The sequence below is a fragment of the Vulpes vulpes genome, chromosome 5, assembly GCF_048418805.1.
Source record: "Vulpes vulpes isolate BD-2025 chromosome 5, VulVul3, whole genome shotgun sequence".
In the NCBI taxonomy this organism is placed as follows: domain Eukaryota; kingdom Metazoa; phylum Chordata; class Mammalia; order Carnivora; family Canidae; genus Vulpes; species Vulpes vulpes.
The window spans coordinates 98,606,688-98,634,515 of NC_132784.1; the positions used below are offsets into that span (position 1 = coordinate 98,606,688).

Below are 27,828 nucleotides of genomic sequence, written 5' to 3' on the forward strand. Positions count from 1 at the left end.
TGCTTGTTCTCTCTCTTTTTATATATATAATGTGTGTATATCTACACTACATACCACTGACATAGGTATTTTTAAAAATATATTATTAAAAAATAAAACTCTTTCATAGACTATTAGGTAGTATGTAAAAAAATTATATATATATATAATAAAATATTATATAGCCTTTTCATTTTAAAGTATTCTTATGTCCATTTAACACTCAAATATGGCACTTTTACTTCTTTTCACAGATAGTAGATTAAAGCAATAAAAAACATTAAACATAAAAAAGGAATAAACTACCCTCCTCATAATTAAAAATAAAACAAGCAGTCAGTTGGAGTCCCCAAAATAATTAACATATTTCTTAGGTAACTTTTTTTCACACTTTTCACAGTTATTATAGATTGTCTTCTCAAGCATTTTGTTAAATTGTTCCCAACCTGGTAATTTGTTGCAGGAAGAATAATTTCAAAGTCATACCAAAGGAGATTTGATATTATGTTTCCTATTATTAACATTTTATATGATATTCTTTGGTCTTTTAAAAAGCATTATATCAGAATATTATAATGCAGAAAATTACTGCTACAGATTTCACATGTCCATACAAATTTTGGGGAAAAATGAGGCCTTGAAAATATCAAGTTGAAATATTAAAGTTTGTTCTTTAATTTTTTATTTTTTTAAGATTTTATTTATTAATGAGAGACACAGAGAGAAGACAGAGACAGAGGGAGAGGGAGAAGCAGGCTCCTCACAAGGACCCTCAACCTCTGAGACACCCAGACATCCCTGAAGTTTGTTATTTTAAAGCGTATTTGTTGTAGTAGTAAAAAATAGTTACAAATGAAATAAGAGCCATCTAATCATTTGAAATATGCTTCTTAAAAATTTTGATCTTAGACTTCTTAGACCAGAATTTTTAGTAAAATTAAAAATAAAATATTATCAATGTTTTAATATCCTGTTTTTATTTTAAACATTTTAAATTATCCAGAACTTAAACCACTTTGTGAATGTTTTCAAAATACTTTGTATTCTAATACTAGCATCTTTTCAAGTCTCATAGGCCCAAACACATATACTTACCTTCTTTCCACTGGTAAAATCTTCTCCTGGGGATAATTTACCAACTTGTTTGATATTAAGGGAAATAGTGTGTTTAATAATGGAGTGGTTAAAGAAGGTAACCTTCTGTGTATAAAAGTGATTCATATCCACTTCAGGTCTACAGTGCTTCACTTTGCAATCAGATTTTTTTTTAATATTTTGTTTATTTGACAGGACACCTGGGTGGCTCAAAGGTTGAGCATCTGCCTTTGGCTCAGGCATGATCCTGGAGCCCCAGGATGGAGTCCCACATCAGGATTTCTGCATGGAGCCTGCTTCTCCTCCCTCTTCCTATGTCTCTGCGTCTCTCTCTTTGTGTCTCTCATGAATAAATAAATCAAATCTTTAAAAAAAAAAAGGTTTTATTTATTTGAGAGAGAGAGCACAAAAGGTGGGGAAGGCCAGAGAGAGAGGGAGAAGCAGGCTCCCCACTGAACAGGGAGCCTGTGGGCTCCATCCCAGGACCATGGGATCATGACCTGAGCCCAAGGCAGATGCTTCACCAACTGAGTCAACCAGGTGCCCCTTCATTCAGATTATTTTTAAGAATAATAATTTTAAAAATCACAATTTAAAATCATAAAATAACTTAATGGCTCACCCAAAATAAAGTTTGAAATATTAAATTCAGCACACGAGCAAACACTTAGGATGGTAGAAGAGAGTAAGTAAATAAATGTTGAATTACATAACAGCACCAGGAAACTGAAAGCCTCACAGGAGTGTCACCAATAGAATTCAAGCCCACTGAAATGTACCAGAAAGGCCTAATAATTTAAGGTGCAGTGTATCTATGAATTCAGATGTATGGTAGGAAGATCTTGAAAACAAAGCATTTCATTGAATAATATTAATTATACTGCAACAAATACATCCCTTTACACTGCATGTTCACCATAGATGACTAGCAGTGTATTGACTGAAAAGGTAGAAAGACAATTCCCCCAGACTCAGGGCTACTGAACACAACTAAAAGCAAGATGAGAGATTTGTGTGAAAACAGTTTTGAGGAAATAAACAACATGATAAATCATGAAAGCTAGCTTATGTTGCTGTTTCAGTTGCCAGAATCCTAGCAAATAGTTTTAAACCAATGGGGGAAGGATAAAAGGATTCTCTAAGGAATATTAATAGGACAAAGAGAAGGGACATAAAGCCAGCTTTTCACCTCCTTTTCTTTATTACCATAGAGTGTTGTCATATGTTTTAGAAATACACACAGAAATTCCAATCAATATAAGTATACATTTATAGCCAAGGTAAGGGTTTCAGACTTAAAGTCTTAAGGTAAAGTCTAATTTCTGACATGAGTTTCCAAACCAAACCAAACCAAACAAAAACGCCCCACCATAATTTAAAAAATTAACTCAAAGGAAACAGAGATAATATAACATCCATTGTAAGAACAGACCACCATTAAAAGAACAGAGAAGATTTAGAATAGAAGAAAACAAAAAAAAAATCAAGCTAGGTAGAATTTAAAAACCAAAAATAGAAAATTTGGACATAAATTGACGACTTCTTTAGAGAAAAAATAAATGTGTGAAAAATTAAAACATTTTTAATTATATAAATTTATAGGTTGCTATATCTAAATGCCATAATAAATTCAATCTAAGACTCCCAACAGTTAGAAGATGCTGTATTAAGAATCCATTAAAAGCGTGTTGCTAAATGAACTATTACAGAACATTGATTATAAGACACATCCTTATAACAGATGTTAAAATGCAAAACAAAACAGAACAACAACATAACTATAGGTACAATAAAATGTTTTAAAATCAGTTCCATAACGGAAAAGGAAAAGAAAACTGGAGGCAATAATTTAACAAAGATATATATAAAGAAGTAGCTATAAATAAAGGAAAACATGCTTCAAATTCAAATATGAAGGAACCAACAAAGTCCTAGCACTGCAAATTATAAGATATACCATAATTTGAATATATGATATTCTAAAATATTGGAACCATTGGCATCCCAAGACTGATAAAGCATGATGCCACAAGCTAGATTGTTTAAACAGAAGAAATAATCTCACAATTCTAGAGGCCAGAAGTCAAAGGATTAGAGAATCACATTTTCTGCAAAGGTTCTAGAGAAGCCCTCCTTTCCCCTCAGAGAGTCTGGTGGATCCTGAGGTTCCTTGGTTTGCGTCAGTAGAGTTCCAATCTCTCCCTCCATCTTCACATGGGCTTCTTCCCTGTGTGTGTCTGTGTCTTTGCCCTCTCTCTGCCTTTAATGAGGACAGTGGTCATTGAGATCACCTGATTTAATCTTGTAGTCCTTATTTTAATGATATCTGCAAAGGCCCTTATTCCAAATAAGGTCACATTCTGACATTCTAGAGGTTTGGATTTGGGCATATCTTTTGGATGACATGATTCAACCTACCACAATATTAATAGCAATTATTAAAGATTGGCAATAAAATGTGTTATTTTTTCTCAGTATGCTTATATCATGAAATTTTCTGTAATGAAAACATATTGCTTATCTGAAAGGAAAAAAATGAAAAAGATTTAAGAGCTTTTAGATATATGACTCTTATTGAAAATGAGATTAAATAGCTAAATAGCAAAAAAATAAAATAAAATAAAAATAAATAAATAGCTAAATAGCTTCATAATCATTGAATGTATATCACAAACCTAATAAGAATAGTTAAAAGTTACCATCAAGTACCATTATGACATCATTGCAAAAAATATTATGACCTTTGTATAATTTACAGTGTAATGTTTTTCTGGTTATTGAAGCATTTCCCGTGGAAAACTCTAAAAATGACTACAAACTTAATATGCAAAGATGTTCATATAAAATAAAACTATTTCTGTAAAAAGCTTTAAATGATATTGGTTAACATAATTGTAACACAGCGCCATACAAAAATCACTTACTGGCTTGAAAATATTTTGGGAAAATAGTAACATTGTTATTATGAACATAAATATTTTTTACTTTTACATTAATTATTACTACAGTTACGCATCTACAACAATATATTTGACTTATATACCACCCTCTTAATAGTACATTTAACAAATGCTATCATTTGCTAAATTCTTCATGAGAATCAAGTAAAGATTCATAATATGTATAAAGGGTAATATCTAACATTATTATGACTCAATGTAAAATATTGTTTTCATTATGTCATGTTCTTTGAGTTCCTGGTTTAAAAATTACACAAGGTTATAATGTTAAAATATGTGTTATGATAATAACTATGCAAGTGATTGAACAGCTTTCAACTTAAATATAAAAATGTCTTAAATCCTCATCTTTATTGTTTTAGTAGCAGAAAAACAGTGACAATATAAAATGAGAAAAAATCAGAATCATTTAAGAATAATTGAAATTTATTTTTGAAGTAGTGTTAGAGCTTGTAAATAATGGAGTTCCTTATTTCTCCAGCCATTTGGTATCAGTGAGATAAAGAAACCTTTGCTTGGTGTCACCTTAGAGGTTATTCACTAAAGAATCAAAGGAAATGTGATTTAAGCCATTTTATTTATATGCCATAAATTCATTTTATTTGTATGCCATAAACCAAAAAGCAATAGGATAAGATAAATAATTATATACATAGTGACATTTCAGCTTTGTAATATTAGATGCATTTCCCTTATTGTTATTTTTAAAGTTAGTATTAACAGTCAGTAGACGTATAGTCACTTCCACAAACTATGTTTCGCATACTGCATTGATTAAGTTTTGTTTTTTGCCCTCATTTGTTCGTAACTTTAGAGAAAAGAATCATCAAAAACATTTATTGTTCTGGAGGGAGAGGGAGGAGGATAGGGTAAAAGGGTGATGGGCATTAAGGAAAACATTTGTTATAATGAGCACTGGGAGCTTAATGCAAGTGATGAATCACTAAATCTATGTCTGAAATTAGTAATACACTACATGTTAACTAACTTGAATTTAAAATCTTTAAAAAATTATGTGTTAAATATCACAGAGGATAATGCAGGTTTTATATGAATTATGTAGGTCAAAAAATGATCAAGGATTCTATTCATGGATGTGAAGAAATGCTCACAAACCAAGTCACTTTTAATGAAAGCTTTAAGGGAGAGGTAGACCCTCCAGGTGGAAGGGCCACATAGGTCATTTCAGAAATTGTTGGAAAGAAGTTGTCATAATGTAACCCACACAGGATGGATAGGAAGCAAAAGTAAAAACAAAGCATGGACCTCTAGAGAACATGTGTCCAGTGATATTTAAGTTTACTAGGGACAATACTCTTTTTAATTTAGAAAGTAAGAAATTACAGCTGGTTAAAGGGTTTGTTTTTACTTTGATTCTACATTCCATTTGCTGAGAAAATTGTCTTTCTCCTCAGAGGCATGGATTCGAAGGCACACTTTCCAAGCATTAGGAGAAGGATTCCAGTGCCAACCTAAACCTCAGGGTGCACTTTTCAGTGCAGATCCTAAAAATAGCAAGAAGGGAAGCAGTGTAGCTCTAGAAAGTGAAGGCACGGCAGGAATTCAGTGAAGGAGCAGAAGTAGGACTGGGAGATTAGCAGCACAGGAAGAAAACACGGTATAAAGGGAATTCAACAAGAGGCCTTACAGGAAATAACAAGACAGCAGGAGCAAGCAAACAGCAGGGTAGAAGAGAGAATATGCTCCCTCACATACAAGAGAGTGGCACACATAAGAAAGAAGGCAGGAAAATGACTGAAAGAGTTGGAAAGACTTTTTAGAGGGGGTGTTCAGGGTCAAAAGGCATTGTGATTGCTGAACGTGGAGAAGCTGAAAAATAAGAGAAGATAGGATACAGAACAAGGCCGCCATGAGATCACAAAAACTTGTCGAGGATGAATTTTGTGTTATCTCTGACTGTGGAATATGTTCTAGGAAGACAGTGCACCTAAATTTCATGGAAATCTAATATATACAATGTCTGGCCCAAACTAAATTTTCCCGTCTACTTTATATGATTAGAAAATGATGCGCTTATAACTTAACCTTTTCTTGAAAATAAAATTTAAACACCAAATCCTGAAAACTGTATAGATAAATGTTACTAAGCCATTTTGGCTTGTTCAGCACTTTTGAGAATATATTGAAAGGTATAAACTCTCCCTCCAGAGAAAAAGAATAATTTTAACATGTATAAATATTTTGGCTTACTTTCTTATCTTGGAATTTATGTATTTCAGAGAGAAAGGCTATAAAAATAATTGCATGTCTTTCATTCTATTTTTATGCCAAAACCAATGGCTACAGTTCTGAAGAAGTGAGATGAATCTAAATGTTGCAAATCATGGTTTTTTAAAGATGCTTTAAATTTACTCAAAAGTAAATTTCAACATCAAAACTGCGATTGGTTTTAATAATAACTTGAAATTTGAAGTGATTTTGGCATAGCAACTTACTTGTAATAAGGGCCTTTAATCAATTTCTATTATTTATTTTGATGACAGAAAATGTTCAGATCTTGGAGTGGGTATATAGTGATAGCCAAAATTAGGTTTTGCATGATCAATGCACTTTAAAAAGCAGAAAGAGATTTGTGTCAGCCAAGGCTGGAATTCACCAAGATCTTTACATTTTCCTCAACCCATTTAAACCACGTATGTCAAGTTGAGCACCATCAATTTGTCAGCACTAGAGTGACTATGAATGAACATTCAAATCTTAAGATTATCCAAGCATATTATTTGCCTGCATTTCAACTTTATTATTTAATATTAACCTTTCACTGCTCTCCTCAAAATACTTTAAAAGCACCCTGCATTATTTCCAGGGGCCTAAGGGGTTTGCTTGGTACAAACATGGCCAAGCTTGCTAATATTCTTTTTGAAATCTGCATAAGATCTACCTCTGACAGCAACAAGTTTTCTTAATATTCTTCAGTTCTATTCTACTCTTAGAAATTGCCCAACACAATGTAATTTCTTCTTTTCTTCCTGGGGAGAATTAGCATTTCCCAGCCTTTGGTGTAGTTAAATAGAGCCATGAGGCTGAGTTCCAGTCAATGAGGTATGAACATTGAAATAATGTGAATTCTTTCCAGTTCTGGCTCATAAGAACTCCCACACATGCTCCATTATGTTATTCTTCCTTCTGGCTGACTGGAATACAGATTATTTTACAGCTATCTTGAAAGTCCTATGTTGAAGATCATGGCAGAGCTTTGGTCAGCCACTATTCCTGAATGATTAAGCAGAGAAAGGCTGTCCTGCTTACTTCTTTACCTACCCAGTATTGTTGCAGGAGAAAGAAATACATTTTCCATGTCTGAGCCTGTAAATATCTCAATACATTCTTGTTTAGAATTAGACTATCTATATGATGCGAAAACGTGTACCTTGAAATGGGCCTAAGAGAATTTAAAATATGTCAGCGCCCTTGTAGACTGAGAAAAAAGGTGGTGAGAAAATAATTGATGTTGGAAAGCTGGTATGGTATTATCCATTGACAAACATTTGGCAATGTTGTGGCAAGTGAGAAGTGAACTAGATTTCTGCAAAACACCTTAGCTTCAGGTAATTGTTTGGGAAGATCCAGAATAGTAATGTGTAATACAATAAAGAGGTAAGCTTGTGGGAGGAGGGAAGAGGGGAAGAGAAGGGAGTCCAGTTTATAAGCAGGGATAAAAGGCAGAGAAAGAAGCTCAATAATGAGGACTTTGCAGAAATAGAACTGGTTTTAAATACCAAATAATAAGAAACTAGACTGTACAGTGTTTATGCGGCAATGCCATTAAGACTTCTGAGTTTCAGTTGGCTTCTATGCGGCTGCCACTAATTTGAGAGAATATTGAATGGGTGCAGGAAGCAAAGGAAAGGATTTGTGAGATTTTTGTCTAGTAAATAAATTTGAGTATAATTAGTGCCACATGAATCTAAATGGGAGAAAATTGGTCAAATACCTTCTAATATTTTGAAGGATTTATAGTTACAAAGAAAATCAGAACCTGGATTGATAAAGATTGAATTCTTTGTGTCCTCTTCAATATCTTTCATAAGAGTTCTATAGTTTTCAGAGTATAGATCTTTTACCTCTCTGGTTAGGTTTATTCCTAGGTAACTTACTGTTTTTGGTGTAATTGCAAATGGGATCTATTCTTTGATTTCTCTTTCTGCTGTTTCATTATTGGTGTATAGAACTGCAACAGATTTCTGTATAGCAATTTTATGTCCAGTAGCCTTGATGGATTTGTGTATTAGTTCCAGCAATTTTTTTTTGGTGGAGTTTTTTTGGTTTTCTGCATAGAGTGTCATGTCGTCTTTAAATAGTATAAGTTTGACTCCTTCCTTTACAATTTGAGTGCTTTTTATTTCTTTTTGTTGTCTGATTATTGAGGCTAAAACTTCCAGTACTATGCTAAATAGTAATGGTGAGAGTAGACATCCCTGTACTGTTCCTGCCTGTAGAGGAAAAGCCCTCAGTTTATCCCCATTAAGGATGATATTAGCTCTGGGGCTTTTGGATATGGCCTTTATGATGTTGAAGTATGTTCCATCTATCCCTACCTTGTTGAGAGTGTTTATTAAGAAAGTTTTATTAAGAATAAATGCTGTATTTTGTCAAATGCTTTTACTGTATCTATTGAGAAGATCATATAGTTCTTAGCTTTTCTTTTGTTAATGTGATGCATCACATTGGTTAATTTGCAAATATTGAACCACACCCACAGACGAGGAATAAATTCCACTTGATTGTGGTGAATAATTCTTTTAATGTATTGTTGGATCTGATTTACTAGGGTCTTGTTGAGAATTTTTGTTCATCAGGGATATTGGCCTGTGATTCTCCTTTGTAATGGGGCTGTTTGGTCTTGGAATCAAGGTAATGTTGGCTTTGTAGAATAGACTTGGAATTTTACCTTCCATTTCTATTTTTTGGAACAGTTTGAGAAGAGTAGGTATTAACTCCTCTACCCCCAGACGGTAAGGGGATCCCTGGGTGGCTCAGCGGTTTGGTGCCTGCCTTTGGCTCAGGGTGCGATCCTAGAGTCCTGAGATCAAGTCCTGGGATCGAGTCCCGTGTCTGGCTCCCTGCATGGAGCCTGCTTCTCCCTCTGCCTGTGTCTCTGCCTTTCTCTCTCTCTCTCTCTCTCTCTCTCATAAATAAATAAATAAATAAATAAATAAATAAATAAATAAATAAAAAAATCTTAAATGTCTGGTAAAATTTTCCAGGGAAGCTATCTGGCCCTGGGCTTTTGTTTGTTGGGAGATTTTTGATGACTGATTCAGTTTCTTTGCTGGTTATGGGTTTGTTCAAATTTTCTATTTCTTCTTGTTTCAGTTTTGGTAATTTGTATATTTCTAGGAATTCCCCATTTCTTCCAGATTGCCCAGTTTGTTGGCATACAATTTTTCATAATATTCTCATAGTTGTTTGTATTTCTGTAATGTTGGTTATGATTTCTCCTCTGTTTTTTTTTTAAGATTTTACTTATTTATTTATTTTTCATGAGAGACACACAGAAAGAGAGAGAGAGAGAGGCAGAGACATAGGCAGAGGGAGAAGCAGGCTTCATACAGGGAGCCCACCCAATGCGGGACTCGATCCCGGGACTCCAGGATCACACCCTGAGTTAGCCTCAGCAACCTCTGAGCTGCCTCTTAACCTTAACCACTTAACCTCTGAGCCACCCAGTCGTCCCACTCTCCCCTTTAATTTGTAATTTTATTTATTTGGGTTATTTCTCTTTTCTTTTTGATAAATCTGGCTAAGTGTTTATTAATTCTTTCAAAGAACCAGGTCCTAGTTTCATTGATTTGTTCTATTGTTCTTTTTGTTTCTCTATCATTTATTTCTGCTCTAATCTTTATTATTTCCTTCTCTGCTCCCTTTGACTTATTTGCAGTTCCTTTTGTGTAGCTCCTTTAGATGTAAAGGTAGCCTGTGTATTTGAGACTTTTCCAGCTTCTTGCGATAGACTTATATTGCAATATATTTCCTTCTTAGGACTGCCTTTGCTTATTCCAAAGGTTTTGGACTGTCATATTTTCATTTCTCATTTGCTTCTATGTCCTTTTAATTTCTTCTTTTAAGGTTAATCCATTCATTCTTTGGTAGAAGGTTCTTTAACCTCCATGTATTTGCGATCTTTCCAAATTTTTTCTTGTTGTTGACTTCAAGTTTCATAGCATTGTGTTCTGAAAATATTCATGGCATGATCTCAGTGTTTTTGTATTTGTTGAAGCCTGATTTATGACCCAGTGTGTGACCTATTCTGGAGACTGTCCATGGGCAGTTGAAAAGGACATATATTCCTCTGGATTAGGATAAAATGTTCTGAAAATATATGTGAAATCCATACAGATCAGTGTGTCATTCAAAGCCATTGATTCTTTGTGGATTTTCTGCTTAGATGATCTGTCCATTACTATAAGACAATGTTAAAGTACCCTACCACTATTGCATTATCAATGAGTTTCTTCTCAATGTCTGTCCGGCAGTAGTGTATCATCACCATGACCATGAAGCATTAACTTCTGTATTTCCCATATTTCTATCTTACTGGGAACTTACATGCAGTTTATCCTGTCCCAGCTGTCTGCAGTGGTGTGGTGTAGTGTGTGTGTGTGTGTGTGTGTGTGTGTGTGAAGTAGCAGGGCATTTAAGTCTTAAATTTTATGACCACAAAGAATCATATCTACATTGATGGAGAAAATGATTTACCCTGTGGATTTTATCACTTTACAGTCCTCTTGGTACAAGGAATGTGATCCATAACACAGAAAATTAAAATGAAGAGAAAATATACATAAGTTTTCACAGAGGGGAAAAAGAAAATAAATAATTTTATTTACTATGAAATATCTAATGTAAAGAAAGTCCATAATGATAATTAATAATAATAATTATTTTTTATTGGAGTTCAATTTCCCAACATATAGCATAACACCCAGTGCCCATCACCCAGTGCCCATCAAGTGCCCCCCTCAGTGCCCATCACCCAGTCACCCCAACTCCCCGCCCACCTCCCTGTCCACTACCCCCTGTTCATTTCCCAGAATTAGGTGTCTATTGCTATTGATATTAATAATTCTTAATGTTACAATATTTTTGACAAATGTACATTTACCATCTTGTAACACAATATACCTAATAGTTTTCAAGTAGAATTATTCAAAAAATTTAAGGAATTATTAAAGTATAACTAAGGAAACAGAAGTATACATATATATATGTAAGCTTACAAAATTTACAACAAGTTTCAAAGTAACTGGAAGGAAATAAAAATGCATTTATGCAGATATACATATGTCAATATAACAGTATATTTAACACATATCAGAACTTAGAATATTAAGTACATCACATATTCTCTAATATATATTATGCATTTTACACATCTGCATACCTATATAGCAATATCTGTATGCCATCACATTTGTATCCTCTTCTTCCAAAAAAAAATATTTGAAAATTTTTATAAATTATGCTAACACATTGATTTATTTTACATTAATTTTTATTCTGCTTAAAAATTGTAATAGTGTACATGGCCTTCTAGTGTAGTTGTATGCAATTGAAATTTTAATTAAGAATAAACATAGTCTTTCATTCTAAAGTGAGGAACAAGACAAGACTATCCACACTTTTCACTTCTCAGAACACTGTATTAGAATTCCATTTGCTCTGTGTAATTAATAATTCAGTGTTTTGTATCGCCAGTTGTAGTTGTTTTCATTTTGATAGTAAAAGAGGTGTAATTATATCTCACTGTGGTTTTAACTCTTTAACTTGCTTTCCCTAATGACTATTAATCTTGAGCATCTTTTGATAATTTTGCTATCCATATATATATATTTATAATATAATATATAATGTAAATGTATGTGATGTAGTGTGTAATGTATATTTTTTGGTTAACTATCTGTTTAGATATTTGAGAAATTGAAAAAATGAGATTTGTGATCATTGTATTAAAGTACAAAAAGTGTATACTAGGGGTTAGGAGTGCTGCATTGAGTTCCCCACAGGTAGCTTGCTTCTCCCTCTGCCTGTCTCTGCCTGCCTCTCTGTGCCCCTCATGAATAAATAAATAAAATCTTTAAAAAAAAACTATTTCACTATGAAAGGTGATATAGACATACTCATGAAATGAGTGTTTTTTTGTGTGTGAAGAAATTACTTCGTATCACTTCTAATGCTTACCTAACTGAAAATCACATTAAAAAAATTACTGCACATAACATGGGGAAAAACATAAAAGACTTCATTGCCTATTAAATATAGCTTTTATGAAACTGATAAAAAGCAGAACTCTTTTTTTTAAAAAGATTTTATTTATTTATTTATTCATGATAGAGAGAGAGAGAGAGAGGCAGAGACACAGGCAGAGGGAGAAGCAGGCTCCATGCACCGGGAGCCCGACGTGGGATTCGATCCGGGTCTCCAGGATCGCGCCCTGGGCCAAAGGCAGGCGCCAAACCGCTGCGCCACCCAGGGATCCCCAAAAGCAGAACTCTTTAGTTAAAGCAAAATGTTAGCTTATATTGTTTAAAGTTTACTAATAAGATATTTGTAAATATATTTACTTTATGTAATACATATTGTATTACTTTCCTATTGCTGTGCAACAATGCAACAAATTATTACAAATGTAATAGCTTAAAACAACACAAATTCATTATCTCCTGGTTTCCATAGGTCATGAGTCAGGGTACTGTTGGTTGGATCCGCTACACAACATCTCACTAGGCTGAAGTCAAGGTATAGCTGGGGCTGCAGTATTATCTAAAGTTCAGAGTCTTCATTCAAGATCAAAGATTCTAGAAAGGATTCAATTTCTTGCAGTTCTCAGTCTGAGGTTCCCATTTTCTTGCATGCTGTTATCCAGGGACCATTTTTAGCTGCTAGAAGCCACCTACCACTATCTGCCCTGTGGCCCTCTCTACAGCACTGCAGTTTACTTCTTCATGGCCAGAAGGAGGTAGCTGCTTCATGTTCTCATTTTTTGAGGCCACTTCACTCTCTGGCCTCTAGATGTACTTTGAAATGGCCTACCTGATTAGGCTAGACCCACCCAGGAAATCTCTATAACTTAAAGGCAACTAATATGAGACTTTTTCATCAAAATTCATCAAAATTCATTCACATCAACACCTAGATTATTGTTTGATTGCAACACTGGGAGAAGATGTGTATACTAGGGGTTAAGAATCTTAAGGGGCTAAAGAATTTTGCCTACTTTACATACATTTAGAAACAGAATGACTTTTATTGAGCAGTCTCGTGAATTAATTGGATTCATATACAGGGTTATATCCTGGCTCTCAGTAACTACCACAATATCTTATAAATAACTATACTTTGAGTTTATTAAAAACAAAACAACAAACCTTACATATATTGAGAATAAGTAGGGGTATTTTGTAGGTTACAAAAATATATCTTACATTCTAAAATTATGTTCACAAAATTTAATTCTATATTGTAAGAAAAAGTGAAGTTTAATTTTGGCCTCTTTATTATTTATAATATTAAGATATTTAACTATATTTAACTATATAAAATCATTTTACCAATTAGGTTGGATATTTCAGAAATTCCATCATATTTTTTGATAAAACAAATGTTCAAGTTGTGCATTTTTTTACATAATCAGTGAATTTTATTAAGTCTATTTTAGGCTTAATATATATTCCTGAATCATCTTTTCAGAATTAGTAAATGGCTTATGATATTGATATAGCTAGATACATCGATGATTCTACCGCAGAGCATAGAGGCTTATTTTAGACATCTGCAAGTTTGAACATGTACTTTACAGATTAGGCTCTGGTGTTTACTAATCAACCTGCAGACATTAGAAGCTCAAGTTTTATTCTTTATAAATTAGTATACTCTTTTGGTATTTTCAGAAATCTATAAGAAAGCATCCTCACTGCCAATATAGTATCAAATTTAATATCAATTTTAAAAAAATAGCATTAAAATTTTTTATCATTATATAATTACATTTTACCATAAATTACATGAAATTATTCTTACTCAATTTTGCTAATGCAGAGAAAGTAATTATCATGTTTTGGAAATAAAGTCAAAAATAGATTCTATTTAGGTGGTCATATTACAGCACTTAGAAGTTTATGAATATCCTGGTGCACATGCCGCTTAATAGACAAATTGTCTAATCGTTAACTGTAACATCGGGCAAAAAACTTAATTTCTTCTTTTATTTAATCATCTATAAAATAAGCTGTCTTTGCAGTCTGCAAATGCTATGATCTATGACTTGGAGGAATGACTAGGGATGTTTTCCAGAATCACTGTTCTAAATTTATTGTTCTTTATAAGCATTAACTATGGAGAAAACCATAAGAACATTTTCTATCTATCTTTCTCCCTCTCCTTCTCTCTCTTTCTAGGTATCTATTAATCATTTATCTATTTATTTAATCGAGCTACTTATCTATCTATATCATTCTATATAGACTTTATTATTTCATTGTTTTATAAGATAATGAATTAGATTGGTTATAGAAAATATTATTTTGTGTATATGTCCAAGAAAATTAAAAGAAAATAATTAGAAAAACAATACCAACAACAAAGGTAACTTTCTCTAATCTTCCAGTTCAGAAGAGAATAGTTTCTAAAAAATAACACAAAAGAAAAAAAAAAAACTCCTATTGAGGTAGTGTATTTCAGTGTTTTATTGGATAAATTTTATTTATTGATAAAGTTAGTATAAAGAGTCTAAGAACATCATGAAACAAAGGAATTCTCAGATTAAACACTTAGAACTTTATATATTTAAAGCCTTTATTCTTAAACTCAGTATTTTGTAAAAAAAAAAAAAATACCTGAATTTCTTCAGGTACAGAGGGTTTATTATTACTATTTTTGAGATCATCGAGAGACTTTAATTTTGAGAGCAGTTTTAGGTTTACTGAAAAATTGAGCAGATAGAGTTCCCATATCCTCCACATCCAGTTTCTCATATTATTAGCATCTTATATTAGTATGTACTATTTGTTGTAAGTAATGAACTAATATATTTTTAAAGGTTTTATTTATTTATTCATGAGAGAAACAGACAGAGAGAGAGAGAGAGAAGCAGAGACACAGGCAGAGGGAGAAGCAGGCTCCATGCAGGGAGCCCGACATGGGACTCAATCCCAGGACTCCAGGATCACACCCTGGGTTGAAGGCGGTGCTAAACCGCTGAGACACCCAGGGATTCCTTAATGAACCAACATTGATGTATTATTATAGTTCATAATTTATTCAGATATCTTTAGTGTTTTCTCTTCCAGAATCCCATACAAGATACCACATTGCATTTAGTTGCAGTGTCTCTCTGGGTTTCTTTTGTCTGTGATAATTTCTTTGACTTTCCTTGTTTTTGATGACTTAAAAGTTTTGAGGAGTATTGGTAAGGGAGTTTGTAAAATGTCCCTTCCTTGGCATTTGTGGTGTATTGTTTTATTTATTTATGTATTGATTTTTGAGTTTGGGGTTTGGAAAAGGGAGAGCACAGCGTTATGTCAAGGGACCATCTGATCTGGAGATAGCTGACCTGCTAGATGTCAGAGTAGCTGAATACAACTAGCCACAATGAAAGTGACAGCCAAGCCTTTAATCCTTACTGCATGAATATAAGCAAGAGGCTAAGTGGGGGAATGTGCTGCCCTCCACTGTTCTGTTTTTCACGTCTAGGACTATGTGCTGGTGGAGATTCAGGTGTATCCGTGCAGATATGAGCATAGTCTTATTTCTGAGGTGGTCCCAAACAAGTGGTTTCTGTAATTTTATGGATCTAGGGACTGGGGGAAAGAAGAGGAAGAAGGGCTAGGAGTAGAAAAAGTAGTGAGCAATGAGTTAGATAAAAATGTCTTCAGATTTCTTCTTTTCTCCCTTTGATACGGCAATCTCAACAGAGGTACCTAGGGAAGGCCTCAGCGGAAAGCCCAGGTAAAGAGGCTTCAATTTGAAGCCTAAAGCATGCCACAGCTGGGGCCCTGAGACCATGACTGCAGGCCTCTTAGCCTGCAGTGCACTGGCTGTGCAGAGTCTGGTGTGGAGAGGGAAACTTCTCCGGTGATGCCTGCTAGATAAGTCCTTTTTAAATGCTTAAGGTCAGGCCTAAAAAATCATAGATAGTGTTTTGGCCAGGATCCAGACTTTTCGATCTAATGTATCGGCCCCATTACATCATATCAAATATACATCCCATCAACATGACTTATAACTGTTGGTATTAATGGTGGTCACCTGCCTGAGGTAGTATTTGTCATGTTTCTGCATCATAAAGTGCCTCCGCCTCCCCACCCTTTCCATACAATCTTCTTTGGAAGGAAATCCCTATGTGCTCTCCACACTTTAGGAGTGACAAGTTATCTTTTACTTTCTTGAGGCAGACCATCTACTTAATTCATTTGGGATTCTTTTGCACAGAAGATTTGTCCCTTCTTCCTCATTTATTTATTCAATCATGCATTTTTATCAATATGGGCTCATGAGTATTTATTTTATATTCTGTGTTATATTCTAATATTACTTTGTTTAGTTTGTGCCCAAATTGTTCTGACTATGGCCATTGATCAGGGGATTTATTTTAAGCACATTTTTAGAAATGAGAAAGGTATATATTAGAACCAATGAGCCAATCCTGGGAACTGCTATATAGCCAGTCACCACATATTTGAGTAGTAGTGAAGTACACAACTCCGGGAACACTATTGACCTTGTCATGTATCTGAATGGGACTCTACAGAGTTCACATAGAAAGCTTGTAAACCCAAAGCCAGTCTCCTAATATATACTTATGCCTCTTAGGAAGTGGACAACAATTCAGATGCTTCAGAATTCAATGCAGCTTTTTAACTTGGGTATCTTACCATCCCTGACAGTGTATGTATTCCTTCAGATTGCTTGTAAATGTTCCAGATTAGGTTTATTCTGCCTCTTTTTATATCTGCTTTCACTGTCCCTGCCCTTTTGAACTGCTTCCGACTTCATTGTTCTCAAAGCCAAGTGTTAAAAATCACTGCAAGTCAAGAGGTAAATCTGGACTCAAAGTAGAGTGTAATGTACTGAATGAACTTCTTAGGTAAAAACAAACTTGGTTTTTATAGCTTGGAATTTTATTACATTGATCTTGTTATACAAGTTTAATTCTCAGATTTCAAGAATTTGCATTGTGATTCAGTTTAATAATTTTTAGCTTTCTCTACTGTTCAATGATTCCTATGATTCCTATGATTCCTATACAGCACAATCGAAATACTAATTAGACACATTCTTTCAACCGATGTAACTATGGGAGAAAGATGTTTTTAGCTACAGAATCCTGTCCAGGAAAATACTGATAGTAAGTTAATAACTTTTCTTTCTCTATGATAACAGACCAAGACTCAGCTACTCCTGGACCTGAAGTTTGGTTTTCAGAGGTGTTGCAGTTTATACAAGCTCTAAAAAAGGAGGTATGTGCCCTGTTCTATAAAGTAAACTTAATATTTTTTTATCTTTGTCATGTTGCTGTTTCTACCATAAAGGTACTTTACTTGTTTCTTAATTCAGTTGGCAAATATTGCTTCTTAAAAGTTAGATCTAGAAATCTGGCAATTGGTGATGTAATTGGCTTTAAAATGAAGAAAATCTTATCTCAATTTCCTTTTCCTTCACATCTTTCACTGCATTCAATACGAGCATCTTACGTACAGTAGGATGATTGCAATTTGTTTGCAGTTGGTATCGTGTAAGAAATCCTTGCAGTGTCAAGGTACCTCAGTTTGGTTAACTTATGTAGCGGATTCCAGCAACGAAACTATTTTGTCTGCAAGCAACCATTAGTAAGTGCTCCCATGTTAGTATTGTTGTCTAAAAAATACTGGAAAAAGGTATGCTTTTTCAGTCTTTAAAATATGTCATTGTGGGCTATTCCATCATGTTCACTGTAAGTTACATCCTTGAAAGGGATTTGAAAGGGAATATTTATAGGTTTAAAATAAATCCAAATAAAATATCTTATTTGCATCATTGTCATATCATAATTATATATGATAATAAATGGCTTGATTACATAAATATTTTAGGCTACCAAAAATAATATTGAAGTAGACATTTTAAAACTATTTATTCTTCTAAAATATAATGCCAAAATTGAAGGGGAAGCTGAAGACTAGATTTTTGCCTAAGACTAGGGCCAAAGCCAAATGTTGCTCTGCTTTTCTATTTAGTACCTCAATTCCTTTTTGCTTTTATCTCACCTTACTTCTACTTTCCTGAATACATTTTTATTATCTTTTTCTTACTTTTTTTTTCCTTACTACATTTTGATAAATGTCTTTGGTTTTTGAATATTTTACCACATAATTGCTCAATTATAAATCATATTTTTTTTTGGATGGGCCACTCCACATACACCTAGGCAGCATGATATATCATGGCATATATACATGGGTGGATTTTCATTGTTAAGCTGGTGGGCATGGCAAGTATTTTTGTACTTTTTAATAAAAGACTCTAATGAATAAAACCATGAATATATGTTAATTCACAATAAAGGCATTTATCCGAGAGTTTAAAATTTCTTGTAAGCTTTGTGGGTTTGCATTTTTTTCTCCAATTTGCTTATGCTCTTAGATTTTTTGTTAACAATTGCCTGGGATAGATAAGGTGGTGAGTTGTTGAATGAGATAATAACCATTTTTTCTCTGTGATGTGTGCAGTGCAAAGTATTTCTAGTTGGTCATAATTGTGATGTTTATAAAACCCACCTCAGGGCAAAGAAATATGAATAAAACCGGCTAATAGAGAATATGTAATCATAAAAGAAATTAAAGATAGCATTAGGAAATTAGAAACCACAACAGACTACTTACCATGTGGGATCTAAATAGTTAAACAAGTTTGTGAAAAACGGAATTTGTAGAGGAGAAGAGGCAGGAGACAATTACATTTCCTATGAACTTCCTCTATGTCTGGCATTAGGTTTTTCATATATGTCATTTTACCAGCTGCTAATTTTTCATCTAATCCTCAGAGTTCTTTGCATACATTTGGCCATTAATAACTAATTATAGATAACTGTGCAAACTGAAAGAGATGGTAAAGGAATAAGAATTTTCTTCATAGGACTTTTCCACAAGTGAATATAAATCAAATAAAAAATAAGGACATGCTATCTTGTCAAAATAAGTAAATTCATTTGCTTTAGTAAAGTGGTAAAAGTACTTTTATCTTGCATATCAACAACATGACTTCACTTCCATGTTTGTCCTTCCTAAATTTCCTAATTCTTTTTCTCTTTATCTGTACAATAATTTTGAATCCAAACATTTATCCTCATCATTCTATTTATATTTTTAATATTTTATTTATTTATTCATGAGAGAGAGAGAGAGAGAGAGAGAGAGAGAGAGACAGGCAGAGGGAGAAGCAGGCTCCATACAGGGAACCCGATGTGGGACTCGATTCCGGATTCCAGGACACGCCCTGGGCTGAAGGCAGACGCTCAACCGTTGGGCAACCCAGGCGTCCCTCATCAGTCTATTTCTGAAGAGATTATTTTGTTTAAAGATTTTGGCATTGCTCATTATTTATTATCCATAACTTGTATATTACCTATACATGACAGACTTTCAGCAAAATGTATTAAATAAATCAGTGTAATGCTATCACATATTTACAACTAAACACAATGCTGCAATATTCTAAAATAATACCCCAAGAACAGAGTTGTATATAAATCAAGAAACATACTTTGTTTATTATTTTTAAATATTTTAAAATTATTCATGAATTAGCTAAAATAATTTTATTATTTGAATGGAAATTTGTTGTTCAGCACCAAAGAATGCATACCAAGGTGATACTTCACCATGTAGATACTAAACTTATACCATAGGATATTTAATGATAGTAGAAACCTAATCAGATAGAAGCAGCGCATGAAATGAATCAACACCAAGGAAGAGAAAGAGAAAGACAAGCATTTTTCATTCCAAAAGGTGTGCACATTCACTTTACATTAAAAGCACTCCATCAGGTACATGGGTATCTTCCAAAAAAAAAAAATCTTAAACAGAAATAAAATATGTATTTAGATACTTAATGACTCAAATTGAAGTTTACAGGAAGCAAAGGAGGATGATCAAGCAACGAGGATATTTAAATCTGAGCAGCTGGGAAGGCCCAAGAGAAAGTTCTAATCTTTATATCCTAGTTGTGGCTAAATTGCAGTATGAAACAGATTTATTTGGAATGTCTTAAACTATAAAGTTGGGCAACCTTTGTTAAACTCTGGAGAGGACAATATTTTATTCTGAGCCTAACAAATTAAAGATCAACCTGGGCCATCTGGGTCTGTAATAAGAACAAATAGCAAAAGCATGGTTAGCAAATATCATAGCATGGTTAAAGGGACGTTACAAACATAGCTGTCTATAGATGCTGTAATTTACAGACATTTTCTATTTCCTCTGATAATAAATTTAATTTATTCCTCTGGCCCTTCATTTTGGATAAATTTTCTGCCACTTTATCAATACATTCCCAAGGATTTCAGAATAAAGTTGCATACAATAAAACTCATGGACCTGACACATTGTAAGTAAAATATTCTCGTATATTTGGTATATTTGCTACATATAGTTTTCTCTCTTAGATTTCTCTTTAACAAATAAAAGTTATTCAAGTGAATTATAAATTTGATATTTCTAGTTCATTAATGGTCTGTTAGATTAGCTTAGAAGCATTTTTTAAAAATGATCCCAGGCTTTTTCCATGAGATAAAACTAATCATATGAAATATTTTCAGAAAAACTATCCATTTTAAATTGTATCTTAGAGTCACATTTTTTTACGCTAGCAATATTTTATTTGTACTTTTGTGTCAAATATTTCATTCTTATTGGACATGCAGAGAAATATGTATATGTACAGATGAAAATAAGATGCAAAGGATATGTATTTTAACAACAAATTGATAATGAGTAGCTTATGATTCATAGAAAATTATCTCTGCATTCTTAGTTTTGCATTTGGTTCCTGCTCACTTTCATCATTCCATATTGCCTTAGAAAATAAATTGATTTTATTTTTCTTTATCTAAGAATCATAGCCACTGATTTACCATGTTGAAATGAAAATATTTTAAAGTGATAATGAACTGATTTTAAAATTGTTATCCCAATGATTGCTTACAAAAGGTTAACTCTGAAATAAAATTGGGGGGACAATTTTCATTAAAGTTGGGCACACATGTCTTTAAGCATTTATTAACATTATTTATAGAATTCAATTCCCAATTCTACATTCTTAATCATTCAAATCACCCTGTATTTAAGACCTCTCATTTTAGCAATATTTATTGGCTACATACTTTTCTCCATTCAGTTTTTTCATACATTTACTCCATGTAAACATATCTTTCTTATCAGTAGCTGAGAAATATCTTTTTCACCTAAAAATTATCCTATATTAAGCTTCCTCTTTGTCTTTTACATCTTACTCCTTTTCTTACTTGGATTTATTCTTAAGAAATCAGTTCATCCTGTCCTTTATATGCTACCATAAGCTCTAATGAATTATTTGCTATGCTCTGCTTATTCACCCTACCTGTTCTTTATCTCTGTTTCTGTATTCTCAAATGGAAATGATTTTTCCTCTTGTCTTCTAATGGCTTCACTATCTATATCATTGATCACAACTTCTCCTACCCATTTGTGATATAATTTCATATAGATCTTTAAAAAGCAATCTCTCTCTGTATATAGGTTACCTAACAATATATATGATAGGATCATACTGCTGTGATTGAAAGAAAACTCTCCTGAAATGACTTTGAACTATGTAATGCTTATACAGCAAACAAAAGGAAGATGTAATCAATGAAGGACTGGTGTTCAAAGTTATCAGAATACCAGATTTCTCCTCTCTTTATATTCCTTGTGTCCAGCAGGTTACTTTTATGATTATTATCCCATCAGATGGCTGTGGTACTTTGACTTTTGGATAACCATGCCAGGTAGCTAAAAACATCCTTTTCCTTCTGAGGTTTTTATCTTTTATTGTTTTGAATGAAAGAAAGCCTCCAACACATCCTATTGGTAGAATTGGATCATATGATTGCTCTTAACTGAAAGAAAAGTTCAATACGTTTGCCTTCCCATTCTTTGTAATCAAGAAAGTATAGGATACAGAACTCTGGAAATGGGCCCTGAATATATATTCTACAATGTCAGCCACAGCATTTAGCTACATACAACCTCATAATCCAGCTTCCAACCTATTTTGCCATCTTCTGTCTCAGAGATTTTCAACTAGGGCTGGAACCACCTCCTTTAATGATATTTGGGAAATGGTGGGGGTGTTTTCTGATTGTTATAGACTGAATATTGCTACCAGCATGGAGGATATGAATGCCAGAGATGTTAATATCTTGCATTGTGTGGGGTAGTGTTTAATGTCAAATGATGGTATTTCCATCAAAATTGTTGGTAGTATCCACTTTGTTAAAACAAACAGACATTTTGTATTACCTTTTCAGGCAACTCAACTCAGCATGTCTTTTGTTGTGAAACTCTAATTATTATATATTTATTTGCGTCAAATTCATAAGATATATATTATTAGTATAGATATGGAGAGAGAAGGAGGGACACATACACACACACACACACACACACACACACACACCATAAGAGGAGACACATTACACAAGTGTATCCAGATTCAGTGCATGTTAGGAAATGAGTCACTGATATTGTGGGACTAATAACAAAGGTATTGCATATGACAAACTGCACCATTGCCTTTATTTCATATTGTCTCACTTTCATCTTAAATTTCCATTTGGCTTAATCACTTACTAAGTGATTGGCTTAATCACATGGTCTAAGGAAATTAACATCCAATGAACTTTGTTTTCTAATAACTGTAATTGAAGTATTAGTTTTCTAAACTTTCTAAATTTTTTTGAAAGGCAGGGATTATAAATTGTGATGGTACATTTGAGAAATATACCTTCAATATTTAGTGCGTGGCATATAATAAACTGTATTAAATGTTGTGTCTTCCTTGCATTATACCTCCAAAGATTTCTTGATATTATATGATGCATTTCCATTGCTTTCATAACAAGAGAACTGGAATATTATCCTCTTTGCACCCAAGTTTCCTCATTTTTTTTAAAATTTTTATTTACGATAGTCACAGAGAGAGAGAGAGGCAGAGACACAGGCAGAGGGAGAAGCAGGCTCCATGCACCGGGAGCCCGATGTGGGATTCAATCCCAGGTCTCCAGGATCGCGCCCTGGGCCAAAGGCAGGCGCCAAACCACTGTGCCACCCAGGGATCCCAAGTTTCCTCTTTTTTTTTTTTTTTTTTTTTTTTTAGTTTCCTCATTTTTAAATGGCATCCTTATATATTTGTTATGAGGAAAAATAATGTAATTTACTTAAAGTCCTTAGCATAACACCTAAAATGGGGTAGCATTCAATGCATGTTAACTATAACTTTTATTTTTTTAAAGATTTTATTTATTTATTCATGAGAAACACACAGAGAGAGAGGGAGAGAGGCAGAGACACAGGCAGAGGGAGAAGCAGGCTCCATGCAGGGAGCCTGACGTGGGACTCGATCCCGGGTCTCCAGGAACAGGCCCTGGACTGAAGGCGGCGCTAAACGGCTAAGCCACCTGGGCTGCCCATCTATAACTTTTAATATGTTATTACAAAGTAAACTTATCATTGGTTTGGGTTGAAGAATATGAATAATATTCCTTAGGAATATTAGTATAGGCTAATAATTATGTCATTATAATATGTTTTAATAAGGACAAAGGGATATAATTTTTAAAAAGTGGATATTCTTTCTGTATTCAAAAAAAATTTAATGAGGGGCCCCTGGATGGCTCAGTTGGTTAAGCACCTGCCTTTGGCTCAGGTCGTGATCCCAAAGTCCTGGAATGGAGCCCTGCATCAGGCTCCCTGCTCAGTGGGAAATCTGCTTCTCCCTCTCCCTCTGCTCCCCACTCCCACTTGTACTCACTCTTGTTCTCTCGCTCTGTCTCAAATAAATAATCTTTAAAAAAAATGAATGACTAATCCTTATGGGTGTTATATCAGTGTCCTAAGGGCTGCCTGAACAAAGTATCACAAACCAGATGGCTTAAAATAATAGAAACGCTATCTTCCAGTTTTGGAGGTCAGAAGTCTGCTGTGGAGGATTTCATAGTGCTTACTCTCTGAAGATCCGGTGGGGGTATGGGATCCTTCCTTGGCTCTTCCTACCTTCTACTGGTTGCCAACAATCTTTGCTGTTCCTTGGCTTGCTGATGTATCATTTTGCATCCATTGTCATGTGGCCTTCTCTGTATCTTCATATATAACATTCTCTTCTATATGTGTCTGCATTTCTGTGTCTGAATTTCCTCTTCTAACAAGGACACTGGTCATTGGGTTAAGACCCAGCCTAACCCATAACGACACCATCTTAGCTTGATTGCATCTGCAAAGTCCCTTTTCCAAATAAAGTCACATTCTTAGTTACTGGGGATTAGGACTTCAACTATCTTTTGGGGGACACAATTAAACCAAAATAGTTACTTGCTTTTTTTTTCCTTTTTTTTCTTTTTTCTTTTTGAGAGGTGGGGAAGGGAGGGAGGGAGAGGGAGAGAATCTGTTTTTTAAGGTTTGTTTATTTATTTTAGAGAGAGAGACAGTGACAGCATGAGTGGGGGGAGGGGCAAAGGGAAAGAAACTCAAGCAGACTGCCCACTGAGCTTGGAACCCAAGTAGGGCTTGATCCCAGGACCCATGAGATCATGACCTGAGCTGAAATCAAGAATTAGATGCTTAACTGATTGAGCCACCAGGCACCTCAGTTACTTGCTATTTGTAAATAATGATCTAAATCCTTCACATGTACTTTCTTAATTTTCTCACTTCTATCACTATTAGAAATCATCTCACAATTACGCTATTACATATAGGTAAAATGAGGCACAGGTTAATTAACCAAAATTTGCACAAATGGTAGGCATTGGAGCCATTTTATGAGCATAGGTAATCTGACTTCAAATATATATGAGTAGATCTTAAATGTCTTGGGCTGGAAAGACATGTAGTATGAGGCTGTTGGAAAATAATTTATTGACGGGTGAACTCACTCATTGCTGGTCTCAGGTCTGTCAAGGGTACCAGAAATAGTCCTAAAATTTGGCTGAGGTGGTTTATTAAAACTTGGACAGGATAATAGCCTTCAGTACTTGAAATGGTAATGAAAGGACATTTTGTTACAACACTAAGGAAAGGTTAAAAGCTTAAGGAAGTAGGATGTTAGAATTAATTTAATTTGCAAGATGTAAATATCTACCACTTAATTGTGTTCCTCAGCAGGTCCTCGAGGACATTTCCTTCACTTAGTCAATTACTAATGCCCTGATGGAGACCACACTGGCATCTTAGTGGCTCAATGGTTGCTGACCTCTATAAACTACATTTAATGGTAGAAAATGCTTCTGTGGAACCAGGCTCTTTAATATGAATGGGGTCAACAGAATTTTAGGATAGCAAAAGCTAGGTGGCAATACTTAAATATTGACACATGACACACAAAATCAATATAAAGTGCAGTAATGAGAGACTGAAATTCAGCCTGCCCCTATCTAAGGGGATCTGTGTCAGTGTATAAAATATCATAACGGTTTTAGGAGTTGCATGGTGGGACAGAAACCAGAATGTTGCTCAAATGTATATCATCCAAAGTTAGGAATAAGAGCTAGTGAGCAGTAAGATGATACTTGTTATACCCTTTTCTGAATGTAAAGCACTTCAAAATCTGATAGTCTACTGATTGAGGAGGAGAATACTTTCTTTAGAGGAAAGACCCTATAATGCCACTGTAAAAATATACAACAGATATCATTTTGAACCTTTTTAAAAGGGCTCTGTGACCTCTTTATAGTTTTACAGTATACTGGAGGCAGAAGAATATACTAACATTTTGGAGAATTTTAGACGTAGTTGCTAGGTTGACTCTAATATCAAGAAACTCAAAAGATACTCCAGTTATTGTGGTGATATGGAAGATAGATTATAATGGAAGTTAGATTATAATTGAAGCTCTGGTCTAAGTACAATTCACAGTGAGTCCTGTGCTAATTTTTCCAGGCTTCAAATGTATAATCAGGTTAAATATAGTTAGCACCCGACCTATGGAATAGAACCCCTCAAAGTACTTAGCTCTATTTCTTAGCTTCTAGGCATAACTTAAGGCAACAACTATTTCATTATATCTAATCCTTTTGTGGTTCAGGAAATTGTGCTGAACGTCGCAGAGGGACTTCTGTTCAGTGTGTCATCACGGTTCACCAGTGACACTCACTTGGCATCTGGTCATGTTTGAAAATAAATAGCTTCCATTTACATAAGTAATGTTGCAGAGATGCTTGAGAGATTACATTCACATGGGCCCCTTTCTCTATGCAGTCTTAGTGTTTTGTTTTGTTTTGTTTTGTTTTTCATATAGTCTCTCAAGACTAGGCCTAGAAGGGGCATAGTGACACTTACACTCTACTTTGCTAGTCCGAGCAATCACAGACAGGCCAGAATTCAAGTAGAATAAACATTGAGCCCATTTATCAATTAAAATGTACCAAAAATATGCAGCCAAAAAGTGATCTTTTGGTTTATTAATTTATTATTATTATTATTATTATTATTATTATTATTATTATTAATTGAGAAAAACCTTCTACAGCTAGTTCACTGGTCCAAGGCACATTAGGCCCAATTTGTAGCTTGAACCCAAAGTTAAACCCCATGTAGACCATCTAACCTTCAAGTACTCATAGATTCATGGGTAAAAATAAATTATTGCTCTTTCAATTCACTAAATTCTGGGAGTAATTTGTTATTAAGCAATAACTCATCAATATAATCATTATAGAGGTAGATCCTAGATCAAGTTTAAGAATGTCTAGCAGATGCAGGTAAGTCACATGACATGATAATGCAGGCTCCCAGATATCATTTTATAGACCATTGCCTCTTCTTCAGGTCATACCAGAGGTCTTATAGAGGTTTTTCTATGAACAACTGAAAGATAAAGATTTGAGTTAGTTTCCCAGATGGCTGGAAATAGACTATAGTCTCATTTTCAGATGGCTCTGAAGGACAGTTATGAAGAAAAGTCTTCCTAGTAACAGAGCTAAAAGTAAATAGTTAAATAACCAAGTTGCATATATCAGAAAGTAGTAGGAGGTGACTCCTGAGTAGTGGAAAACATCTTGGGTAGTTGTTTAGAACTTCAAATGAACAAGTCTGAAAGAAATGGAATATAAAATTTTGAGGGAGATGTGTGTGAAAGGATCTATGGGATTGAGGGTATATGGATCTTTGTGTCTCACATTAGTGTTCAGAAATAAGTAGCTGTCACTAATGATTCTAAATAATCGAGGAGACAAAAATGACAGATTTTGTGGCTATAAACCAGATTTTCCTCTTAGCTAGACAAGTTTTTTTGTACAAAGTGCCCATGAAAATGTGGTCATCATGACAGGAAGACCCTAATGATGCTAACAGCAACATATTGTAATTTGTGTAAATAGGCATCTGCATGAAATTGGAAAACATGCTCTCCCTTGATGAAATTTTCAAGACACTCAAGTATGATGGACAAACCCAGAACTCATCACAGTAACACTATCCTCTAAAACTTTCGACAGCTAGTTGGTTTTCACATAAGGAACATGATTTTACAATTCTAAAATTTCCCAAGTAATTGTTCAGTA

The 27,828-nt window shown here is 34.1% G+C and overlaps 1 long non-coding RNA gene across 1 annotated transcript in view; it reads left to right on the forward strand.

Moving 5' to 3' along the window:
- LOC140598935 (uncharacterized) overlaps positions 1–27,828 on the forward strand; it is a 116,439-nt gene that overhangs the window by 11,306 nt on the left and 77,305 nt on the right. Inside the window, exon 2 of the long non-coding RNA XR_012001458.1 lies at positions 17,436–17,512. This is a non-coding gene — a long non-coding RNA (uncharacterized lncRNA). The remainder of the gene's footprint in view (positions 1–17,435; positions 17,513–27,828) is intronic.